Genomic DNA, 12481 nt, shown 5'->3' with positions numbered 1-12481 from the left:
TTACAAGAACGCCGGGCGGCCCACAGAAGAAGCCACTGCTGTACACTGTGGTGCAGCGGTAGAAGTGAACTGTCATGGGATTTCATTCAGATAAAGGCTGAGTTCATATTACAGTTTTCATTCCCTGTGCTGAGCAGATGATTGTATGTGTGTGAGACTGTGTGTGCTTTGTGGATACTCCCCCCTCCTAATTTCATCACAGGGATTCCCCACCAATGCTGCTAACAGTGTACTCACTGCAAAAATACGGGGAGCGAGAAGTGACCAAGGAGAAAGAAAGACAGTGGTAGAAGTAAAGAGATTCCAATGTGATGACTGGTCTCTAACTACTCGTGCCCCAGCTGTAGCTGACTGTGGGCGAAGTCACCTGTAAGTGACCCTGTTCTCTGGCAGGTATCTGTTTGGGGAGGAAAGGAAAGAGGTGGGGATGCATGGCAGCTGGTCCTATCTACCTGTACCAGATCTGTTGACCCCGCACTCCTGTCCCACCTGAGACCTGTGCAACTGTTACTGTTACCATACACTGTGTCTATTAGTCTGTCTCTATGCCATGTCAGGTTTACAACGTCTTCAAATCGAAACTGACCCAGATGCACCCATACAAATGAGCACTCATCGCAAGTGTGCATTATCTTTTTGTCTGCATGTCAGGATGATGTAGCATCAAGTTAGAGTCGCAATCATAATTATTGTGAAAACAGCTGCATCTATCTTAAGGTGCCAACAGGTCATTGGAAAATTGTAACTTTTTCAGATTTCAGTGTTGATAGAATCATACAATGATGTAAAAACAGTTACATTTCAAATGCTAAATGGTGGCCAAAAAACTAACTGTATATTAGGATCAGAATTATAAATATCTGCCCGACCTGACAGTGTTTGGCTGTCAAATAATCAAATATATGGAAACTGCAAGCAAACCACCTTACTTTTTCTCATTATCCTAGCACCATGGTATTTAAGAGACATCCCCCATCATCTTTCAATACGTGGATGGCCTCATCTGTGGAACAACACACCAAGTCAGTGTGGCATTCTGTCCACGGCTGCTTGTTTTGGTTAATGCGATCTCGGTGCTGACACACAAAGCTTTTGTTTTCCATCATGCCATTGTGAGTGCCCACCCACTCTGCCAGCCTGCCAGTCTGTCACCTGGCATTATCTACCCTTGCGCGACTGAGCACATGGGGCACCCTCTTTCCTCTCCCTAGTCCTCTCTCTCTTCTTCACCCATGGTACCACTCCCTGTCTCAACCAATCATGTCAACCGGTATCTTGAACGGACAAATGTAATGCGCTGCCTCCAACAATAGTGCTGAATGATATTTTCAAGCAACTAGTTGCCAAGGGTGCATGCCATTTGACATGGTGGGGTTACTGAGAGAGCCAGCGTAACCATGGCAATGGCTTTCCAACACCACAAAGAGCTAACCGGATGTAGCGCTAGGTTGTTAACCGACAGGCTAATTGTGTGAATGGATGGGAATAATTGCATTTCACCTAATTGGGTGCTGTTGCCAGCTTTTCCAGTGGCAGTTTAGGGGTGGGAAAATGCATACCAGTAATTCGTTTAGAGGCTGTTAGGCTCATTTGGATTATACACACACTTGAGCACAGCTGTGTGGCCTAAGACCAAGAAAGTAGTAGTAGTATATAACATAAAAGAAAAGCTAAACACCATTCTACTCTAAAAATGTAGGTTGTACATACTCAATAATCCCACAGTTACAATGTCTGGTAGCGGAAAGACTACCGTAACAAAAAATTACACTACACTGGCAAGATAATTTATTTGTTTTAGCAGACACCCTTCCTCCACGTCCACACTTAATCCTTGTCAAGGGTCATGGAGCATTTTGTACCTGGCTAACTGTGTGCAACATAGTCATGTGTAAAGAATCGAAGCCAGCCAGCCAGCTAAGCAGCCAGGAAGGCATGCGGTTGGGGGATCCAAACGCCCAACAATCTGGGGCCCCAATCCAAAGTGGCCCAAATCCAATTTGTTTGGCTCGGGGCTGCAAATTGCTCTGTGCATTGAGTCTCCAAATAGCTGTCAACCACTCCCGCTTGGCGTCCTGTATCGCTTAATTCGCTCCTGGAGCATGTAATTGTCATAATAAGAAAAATATTGAGGTGATAATAACCAGTTACTTTGAGATGCCCCCTGTCTGCCTCAAGACACACACACACACACAAAATTGCATGTGCGCACATAATGGGCCGAGACTGCCATCTACACATTTCACACAACATTGGAGAGGCAGTCGCTCGTGACCCTTCACCTCACTGGTGTTGGCGCCTGCCTACACTCCCTTGTTTGGTGTCCCTCTGTTTTTGTGTGTGTGTGTGTGTGTGTGTGTGTGTGTGTGTGACAGGAACACAGGCTGCAGGACTGTCACAGTGAGACATGCTTGAGCACTGATGCAGCCGAGGGGATAGATGAGGCCACACACATACACACATGCACTACCCATCCCATCTCTCACTCATGCTATTGACCTGCTCTCACTCTCACAGTCACCAGCAGGGTATAAGGCAGGGAGAAGCAGGGAGCTGTCACATCCAGCAGACTGTGGGCCTTTTTCCTCTGACCATGGTGCTGATGTTGTCTCCTCTCACCGCACACTGGGAATTAATCAAAGTTGCTATGGTAGAAGGCACCGAGTGTGTGTTTGTGAGAGAGAGCTAGAGAGAGATAGAGTGTACGCGCATGTGTGTGTGTGTGTGTGCGTGTGTGTATGTGTGTGAACGTGTGTATGTGCAAGAAAGTAGTTCTCTGTCTAGACAGGGAGGAGCCAATAGCTGCAGTTTCCTGTGGACTACAGGAAAGGAACGCGATGCGAGACTAGCTAATTCTCTCTTTGCCTCTTTTGCTCTCCCTCCTTTCTCTCACTCTCTCGCTCTCTGTCAAGCAAAAAAAACAAAAACAAAAAAACAAAACAAAACACATACACACAGACATGCACACACAGCGTCTCGCATGGAGTATCTATTTTTCTGTCTTCCTCTGTCTGTCCCTGTCAGAGGGAATAGTATGGCTGAGGGCTCTGCACCAGATGGCTAGCCAGCTAACTAGAGCCTGAAATACAAACGCAAACAGCAAATGAGCACTGTGAGCGGTAACACTGAGAAACAACCTCCCTTACGGCTTCAAACTGCACACAACCAAAACATGGACTTTGCAATACAAATATTTTAACTCACAAGCAATTTGATTTGAATATAGAATTGATAACCATCATACTGGTTATGTGACTACTTCCTGAAGAAAACGTTTACATCGTTGTTAGACAATGTCTCTTTTATGAAATGTAATAGATAAAAAAAATCACTCCGTAATTGCATTGCTTATTAACAATTGTTTGCTTTTGCAGTTTTTTCTGTGGCACAACTCTACAAGTGTGTGGCCATACAGATGGTTTTTCTAATATTTTCACCAGCTAATGAGACATCCCTGGTGCTCACAGCATTGACAAACAACATTTAAAAATTCAACATCTATCTTCTATCTATCTATCAACATCATCTATCATCTAGTCTTCCCATTACTAATTGTATTGAATTATGAAATTTGATTAAATTTGATTAACTTCCATTTAATTCTTCCAGAACAAAAATGATCTGGAAGAATTAAACCTTTAGAACAAATATAAAGCAATTTGAAGTTATGGGTTTATAACTCAAGAAGGGCTATGTACAGCAAGAATACATACTGACGGACGTATGGACAATCCTGTTGGCTATACTAAATTTAAGAGCAGGATCCCACTTTTTCAAGTCCATCTTAAAAAAATACCAGAAAGAGTTACTGGTTTCTGTAAGTGTTTTTCCTCTCTGCACTGGCCATGAAAAGATCCCTTTCTAATGTGATTCCAGTGTAAGCCTCTGTAGCCAAATCAAGTGCTTATTTTCTAAAGTTCAAAAGTTCTTTTTTAATACATGATTTCCTTTTTGTGTTACAATCAGTCCACTGCAGCTCAGCCAGGAAACACTGCTGGGAAACACAAAGGAGTAATTTTGCAATAAAAAGACTGCAACTCTGGATGATACCCACTTGATGCGACTGACTCCGAATGGCGAAGCCTCATTTTAGCTCCAGCAGAACTTTGGAATTCAATTTCAGACATTCAGATAATGACAACTGTGGACTTCCTCATCTCCTACAATGGGGTTGCATGAGGAAGATATGTTTTCATGTTCCATATAAAACAGGAGGAATGATCTTTTAATGTATAAACTATAGAGATAGGTTAAGTATTGTTTTAAGACTTGAACAACTGCTAACCTGCGATACTATTTAATACTTTAATTCTATTTTTCTACACTTCTGTTATTTTTGCCAATGTGTATCCACACAGGACTTGTGCTTTCATGGGTCAAGAGTAAAATAATGTTTCACATAACGACAATTGCACTCCACCTCACTGTGGTACAGTATATATATAGAAACAACACCTCAGTGAGCTCAGAGGCCAGTTTTATTCTCTGTTTCTCTTCTCTGGGTAAATATGATGATGCAAACTGTAATTAACTCCAATAGCCATCGTTTGGAGGCCTGAGGGATAGGTCGGCTCATGGTAGCACAGTGCTCATTTACCGTCTCCGGCCGCTGTGCTTTCTATCTTTATGGTGCACTGGAGACTGAGCAGAAATGCTATTACACAAAGATGTTTTTTTTATCCTCTCCCCAAACCATCGATTGAGGCAAAATCCAAATGAAATGCCATGCAAATGAATCCAAATGGACTGCTGACTGTGTGTGTTTGTATGTGTGAAAGAGCGTTTTAATGTGATGCACCATGTAGAGCACCAACTGCAATACCCTTTGCTAAGTGCTATTAAGTACAGAAAGAAGAAGAGAATAGAGAGACTTAGTGGAAGGAGATTTAACACAACACCCACACCATCATTTCTTTCTTTGATGTCAATCAGCTGGAATGTCTACTGAGGCTGCAATGGTGATGATAATTGGTGATGATGATGAAAATTGATAAAATTATGACAATTCAAGCACTACTCTGAGAAATGCTGATCAAAATGTGTCGGGTAGCAAACACTACTTGACGTCCACATGCCTGCTTTATTTTATACTGTTGTTTGTTATATATAGAAATGTGCAAATATGCCTTGATGGGATGGAGTCCTTAATAATGTAATGTGTTTGATTATGTGTTTTTGTGTGCAAACTGGGACATGTGTATGTATGAGAGCATGTGCGTGGCGATAAGAGTTCTTGAGCAGAGTCTCCACCACCTCCTGAGGGTCTCTGAGTGAAATCTTCTGGCACAAGCCAGGGAGACTCTAAAAAAGAGGCAGGAGCCCCATGTGGGCTTCAGGGTAGCACCCAGTAGGCACTCAATTATGTTAGCATGCGGAGCCACGGACCTCTGTGTTTTGCCGTGTGCTTGGAAGCTAAATATTCCTATCTCAAGTGCCTTAAGTTTCCAATAGTCTCTAATTAACTCTGCCCAAGATTGCCACAGGTGGCATACTATCTTCTTGTCCCAGCAATAACTCAGAGACGTAACATAGAGCTCTTTTTCCACTGTGTGGTACCATCCATCTCAGTGTGACTTGACTTTTCTCTACTTTTATCGGGGGAAAGGTTTTTAATAGAAGCAAGAGCAAGCTGAGTTGGGTGAGTACCATGAGGTTGAAAAATACTAATAATGAATCTCCTAAGGATGTGATTATGTGTTATACTGTGCTAAGCTACATTGGAGATATAAATACTGGTTTGAGGTCAGTGACAGCACAGGTTCAGTATCGCTGAATTTAACTTGGTTGTACAATACATCATCAGCACACGTCTGAGGACGACTGTGTTTATACTGGCTGAATCACAGCCTCTCCTATCATTCCCCAAGAATTCAGTGTCTTTTGTGTGTCTTTGAGGTCTCATCGAAGAGTCATACAATAGATATAATAATGTCCACTTAAAAACTGTCTCTCCTTGAAGGCCCTGTGAAGTGTTGCTCTCTGTGTATAAACAAAGTTGTTTAAAGGATGAAGTGTGTCTTTCAAACACACCTACAAAACCGGCCTTATTTTTACAACTGACAAATCTGTGAAGATATGGAGCATCCTTCCACTTTGCTGTAATGAAACCTAAAATGTTGAGATTGTGCTACTTTTAACAATTTATTTACTAAGCAACACAAAATAGCTATTTTTTTGTTTGTTTTTATTTCTGCACAACTTGAAAGTATGAGCGGTGACTGCAATAGTAGTTCACGATTAAAGACGAACTATTTTGTGATTTGAAAAACATTCACAAACATATAATGTTTGGAAGCGACAATGTTGAACACAAGTCTTTTTGCTCTTCCCCTCCGATTTTGTTATCTGGAACAAAAGCAGCCTAAGAACAAACTGTACAGGGTTTTCCAAAGTTGTACAGAGGAGAATCACAGCTGCACTGAAAAGCAATTGTGTTCTTCTTTTCAATTCTGCCTCTGCACACTTCACAAAGCCCAGACAATCTGTTGATAACACTATGGCATCTGGATAAGAGGAAAAGAAAGCTCCCTTTGCTTTCCATCAAAGCACAAAAAACCAGGCCGGGGAGTCAGGCAGGTGGGTCAAACGGGCGTGTGGACACCTGATTGAGAATTCCAACAGATTCGCTAAATCTGGTGATAATGCTAACAGTAACTCCAACACATTAGCAATTATTGCTTGTTGTAAGATAGGGGGCTCACTGTGATAACTGCCTCGGCTCTTAAGCCTCTCATAATGTGTAGATATTGCGCAAGCCACTTTGAAAGGACATTTGAGGCCCTATTACCCCTAAGCTGGTAAAGACGCCCAAATCTGGTTCTGCTTGTCTCCAAACCAGAGGGATTAGTGTTGAGTTTCACTCCGATTCCCCCTGATAATATGCCAAGCTGTGGCAGCTCGGAGTACTTAGCCAGTAGACCCTATTCACTTAACCCCCCCCCCCAACAGTTTTCTGCACCAACAATGACAGTGAAGTGTATCAAACAACCAACACTATCCTTTTAGCTTAATACACATGGACATTGGTTGTCTTTGTGTGCCCAGGTATTGAAAACAAAGATACCACAAACTCCATCTATACCCACCCACGAGTCCAACCTTTCACATGGCGAGTTAGGCCATTGGTATTCTGCCTAGAAGTGTGAATTTAAATTTGCTTTCATTTAAAACAGCAGCTTTAAAGAGGCAGAGGAGACAGGCCGAACCCACTTATTGTCTGAGCTGTTAAAACTTTTTTTTTTTCATTAGTCAACAAAAGGTTCTTCACACTTTAGTTTTGATGCACAAATCGACCACTCACTGTCTCCCCTTACACTAACACACACACACACACACACATTCACCTTATTTGTTCTGCATGTATTGGTTCCGTGAACGTTTTTATTTATGGAATTCCAGCATGACATCCTGCCATCTACCCACCCCCTCTTCACCCCTCTACTCACCCAAGAGAGAACTAAAAAAATGACGCATGACATAGTGTGTAAGTAGTGTGAGTATGTATCTGTGTGTGTGTGTGTGAGGGAGAAAGAGAGAGATGAGAGAAGAAAAATAAATAAATAAATAAAGGGCCCAAATTCCTCATTTCTAATTCAGCTGCTCGTTCAGCTTAACCTCTCTCTCCTCAGCAATTAAAGCGCACGCCACATCCTTCACGCTGCGTACAGCCGAGGCTAAATAATGCAGGGGGCATCCAGCACCCGCATCCTTTATCATCCCAAATGACAGCCATTTGCATATCTCCCCAGTCAATTAGAGCGCGGCGGAATAATCAGCCCATAATTGGGGGAGAGCGTTGGTAATCACCCACCCTGGCACACCGACAGGGCCATCGGAGGAGAGGGGGGGAGGTGTGAGGTTGGATGTATGTTTGTGTGTGTGTGTCAGGGAGACAGTGCACTCAACTGCAGCCTCTTCACTTCTAACTAACACGTCCAAACAACCAGTCGAACTTAGTTTCCTCTAATGCTCTCTGTCTTCTCTTCCTCGCTAATTCGAAAGTAGCGGCTTTGTCTCCAGCACATTATTTATATGTAATATCTTTCATCAAAATGGGTCAGTAAGGGACTTTCAATAGCATAAAAAGTGATACATGAATGACGGGTTTCATTCTGGGATGCCATTCATTCTCAAATGTTATTGCCATTTAAAAAAACAGGAATAATGACATCCTCTTCTATGTCGTTGCTTTGTAAGCGAGATTGAAGGGTTCAAGACCACTTAAGTCAATAATGAATTCTATTTTCACTCCACCAATCCTATCTGTCAATTTGCCAAAATTTTTTTGGGGTAAATGAGAAAAGGGTTCTAAAAAAGGAATCCTCTAGGTTTTGAAATTTGTGAGTTGTGGAGCGACTTTTTTTGCCTGGATGTAATTCTTGCAATTCTGAGATGATAGCTCCTGAATTCACACTTATTCACAATTATACTTCAACTTGATTTCCTCTTTGAAGCAATCAAGCTCAGTGTTAAGAATAGTCCAGAACAATTTGGGAGAGAGTGTGCTGAAACAGCCAGGGGGAAAATCCCCTGGTTGTCCCCTTTAGATGCAGACATTCAAAGTTGTTTCATGGGAAGATTTCTGAGCAGCTTTGAAGTGCAGTAGCTGGACAGCCTCTGTATTCCCACTGAAAGGAGAATGACCATTTTGGTGAAACAACATTTCCTTTAATGCACTGTAACCTTCCCCGGAAGCTTTGGTGCTTTGCTTGAGAGAGAAAGAGGGATTCACAGTAATGGGTGCAGAGGTGTGTGTGTGTGTGTGTGTGTGTGTGTGTTTGGGGGGGGTACACGCGCAAATGTGTAAAGGAAAATCAGAGAAACCCAGACAAGGTTAGTTCCCACTGCAGCTCTATCCTTTGTGTTCCCCCAGCTGCTTTCTCTTCCCCCCTGCCTTTGTATTTACTCTACACAATCTAGTTCAATGTTAGCCAAGGCTGTCTTCTCTTGTGTTTCAGGCCCAGCGTTGCTCCGGAGAGATGAAGCATGTGCCATTCACTTCTCCTTCATAGAAAACATACAAGAAATGAAGGGAGTTAGAGATTGGGGGGAGAAAAAGTGAGTTTGCGTTTGGGGGGAGATGGGGACAACGCAGGGGATAATCGTGATAATTTGTTTCGATTTAACACCTACGTACTGCAGGTGAGGGGCAGACCAGACTAACCCTGAGACAAAACAGAGTTTAAACACAATCACAAAAGCCTCTTTTGAACAGGAAAGACTACAGAAAACACAAAAGTGGCAACATCCTTAAACAGCTCTCTGTCCGCAGAGGGAGGAAACATTGATTTCCTTTTTACTCCTTTTTTAAGGGAGTGTCTTTTTCTGTTTAATCCCTCAGTCCTCCACACTCAGGGGATCTCTGGCATTTCCTGCCAGCCAACCAGCCTTGTGCTGCAGAGACTTATGCATCACTGTCAAAATGACTCTGATCAAAAGGAGGGGGATTGGGGCGGGGGTCCGATTTGGTTGGTGCAATGCAAAAACTCTTCCCCATTGGACATGGTGCCTGTCAGTACTTCTGCCTCGGTAATCCATCAGCCCCACCGCTGATCAATAATGTGGATTGGTGGAATTCTGAGCGATATCTGCTGGTGATCTGTGTAAATTAAAGTCAGACTCTGAATCTGTCCATCAACTTCATGATGCAGAATATCATAAAAAACTGATCACCTCTTTTGGCCATCCTTGATCTTCTCCTCAGGAATTTATTTTTCATTCAGACTTGAAATGCTGTTAAATTGGACTGTGCTAAATTGCGCAGTTTTAAATTTGCCCTGGGATACAAATGTGTGGAGGTGTCGTTTGAGTTAGAAATGTGTTACCCACATCTTCACTTTGTTTCTTGGAGTGAATATGCAATTGACCAAATTTATATGAGACTACCTTTCGCCTAAAACAGCTAACATCCAATCGGTCCACTGTTAGGTAATTGCCCAAAAGTTAGCACCCCAAACCACACAAACACTGACTATGACTGGACTGACAGTGGTCTATCAGGAGTACCACAGTTAGGGGAAATAACTGAAACTTTTAAAATTCATAAGAAGATGTGAAGTAACTTGTAAACATGTACACATTCATTATGAATTATGAATCACATTCAAGTATAGCTGCATGAGTGCATCACCCCTCTGGGCGTTCTGTACATGCAATACAACTACAAATGAATGAGCCAGAATGGACCGGTTGGAGCTGACGGAGAGGCTTTGGTAACTCAGACAGCCACCTTTCAACTGGGGTGAGGAGAAAAGTATCTCAGAATAAACGCATCAAACCTTCAGGTGGGTGGACTGACTGCTGCAGTCGACACAGGCTCACCAAAGCTGGACAAACCAGGTCTGGTCTGATGAAGCTGGAGATGTCAACTACATGAATCATGGTTCCTGCAAGTGTAATGATGTGGTGAAAATATTCTTGGCGCTTGATTTTCTACATGTATTTGAGTGGTATTGCTAAGCGTGTGCATCCCTTAATTGCTGCAGTTTACCATCTTCAAACTACTTCCTGCAGGATAATGCACCGCGTCACATGAAAACTTAACAACCTAGCTTCATGAACATTGCTATGAGTTCAGCAGCCTTCATTGTGTCTCTTTGTTGTTAATCCTCACATTTGACTATACAATATCATTTTCATTAGACATCATTATTCCACATATTTTATGGGGGTTTCAATGTAGTTTTATTCATAAAAAGGTAGGCTAGCGAAATAGACGCAAACACATACTCATAAAGTGAAAGAGTCGCACAGGAAGGCAGCAGCCCTGTCAGGACAGGTGCTGGCATTGACGTCAACCCATATTTCAGAGTGTTCAAACAAACTTTTTAGCAGTGAAGACAAATTGGGCTCACCATCAAAGACACTTTTCAAAAACCTATTTCTCTATGGCAGTTCAAAAGAGCCCTGGTTGGTAAACAGGCATGGAGAATTCACAGCGCAAGATATTGTAGGAGGTACAAACGGCTGGAACTTCACCACAACAAAGGCAGAGGAGTGGAGGGGTGTAATTCATCACACACTTAACAAAAGCAAGTGTGACCGACTGTCCATGACCAAAGAAACAAAACAAAACAAAAAAAAAAAGGCTCTTTAATTAGAGAAGCAGACGTTTTTATTTTTTCATTTCTAACTCACTATTGTTTTTTTTTTCTATCTTGCTCAAATGTCTTTCTGCTCAGTCTGCCTTTACCCTCTCCTCTTTCTCCCCCTCTTATCCAATATCCCTCTCTCTTCTTTCCTTCATCCCTTGTGCTCCCTCCCTCTCCCCTGGTTCTTTGCTAAAACAATTCACTGTGAGTTATTCTGGCCTCTGACTTAAATTAGAAGCCAGACGGAGATGCAGGAAGATGGAGACAGAATGAAGGGATCGAGCCAGAAGAGAAGAATGGGAAGAGTTTAGAGGGAGAAAACCCTCTGGGTCCTTTACGGCTTGCAAGATTTCTTAACAAACAGACAGAGAGGCAGACAGAGGGCCTTGCTCTGCGTACCATCCTCCTATCCACCTCAGGCAAAATCTCATTTGTCGGGGATTCAGCTGAAGACCAGAGGATAGAGAGAAAGAGAGATCGAAGAAGAGCAGCAGCAGCAGACTCAAGCCCGCCTCTCCATCGAGCCATCATTAGCTATGCACAACAAGACAAACTGCTGACACAAAGTCGCACAGCGTGCTGAGCTGGGGCTTGTGGGTAGGCAGGAGGAATCCATCGTTCCATCCCTCCACCTGTCTATTGACATCCTTGGCTCTCCCTCGTCCACCTCCGGTTTTTGCAATTACAATCAAACGGCAGCATCCAGGCCCCGAAGCACTGACTGACGGCTTGGATTAACCGAGCCTGGGAGAGGCCTTGGGATGCTGTGTGTGTGTGTGTGTGTGTCAGTGTATTTTTCTCAGTCAGCCAGTTTTTTCGTTCATCTATGTGTGCATGCTATAATGCTTTGTATGTGTAGCATATTTTAGCATCAGTGTTGGTGTGTGAATGTGTGTGTCCTCCTGTCTATGACCCAAGTTTTCCTGTGTATCTGCGTGTTTTCTATATTATTGTTTACTTTAAGTTTGGATGTGTAATGTGTAATTTACAAGGCAGGCATATGTATGGAACGGTGAATTAGCATGAAAACAAGTGAGAATAACAATACAATTAGGCATTTCAATAAATCCCATGATGTGGATCACTTGTTTCTGTTGGCTACATCTAGAAAATGTATCATCTGATTATCCACTGATTATTTTGGGGAATGGAAGCGACTTCAGACTGATAGATATTCATGTGTGGCTTGAGCAGCATCTGAGCAAGCTCAGATAAAGTATAATTTTCAAAACAATACACCTTCAAAAAATCTAATTCCAATGCCATTTTGTTGCAAGCACTACACTACAAATTTCAGAATAATCATTCATTCATTCATTTTAAAATAACAAACCAAGACATGGAGAAATGTTATGAAAAGTCACAATGCAAGCAAATTTAAAGTGTGAAGA

General features: G+C 42.5%; 1 protein-coding gene across 5 annotated transcripts in view; it reads right to left on the bottom strand.

Moving 5' to 3' along the window:
- The window catches only part of LOC115036112 (AT-rich interactive domain-containing protein 1B-like), a 158207-nt gene that overhangs the window by 51080 nt on the left and 94646 nt on the right, over positions 1-12481 (bottom strand). The gene's annotated exons all lie outside the window — the stretch shown is intronic.

Source organism: Echeneis naucrates, chromosome 22, assembly GCF_900963305.1.
Source record: "Echeneis naucrates chromosome 22, fEcheNa1.1, whole genome shotgun sequence".
Classification (NCBI taxonomy): domain Eukaryota; kingdom Metazoa; phylum Chordata; class Actinopteri; order Carangiformes; family Echeneidae; genus Echeneis; species Echeneis naucrates.
The sequence above is the reverse complement of the archived record's forward strand: the minus strand, read 5'-3'. Positions and strand labels throughout refer to the sequence as shown.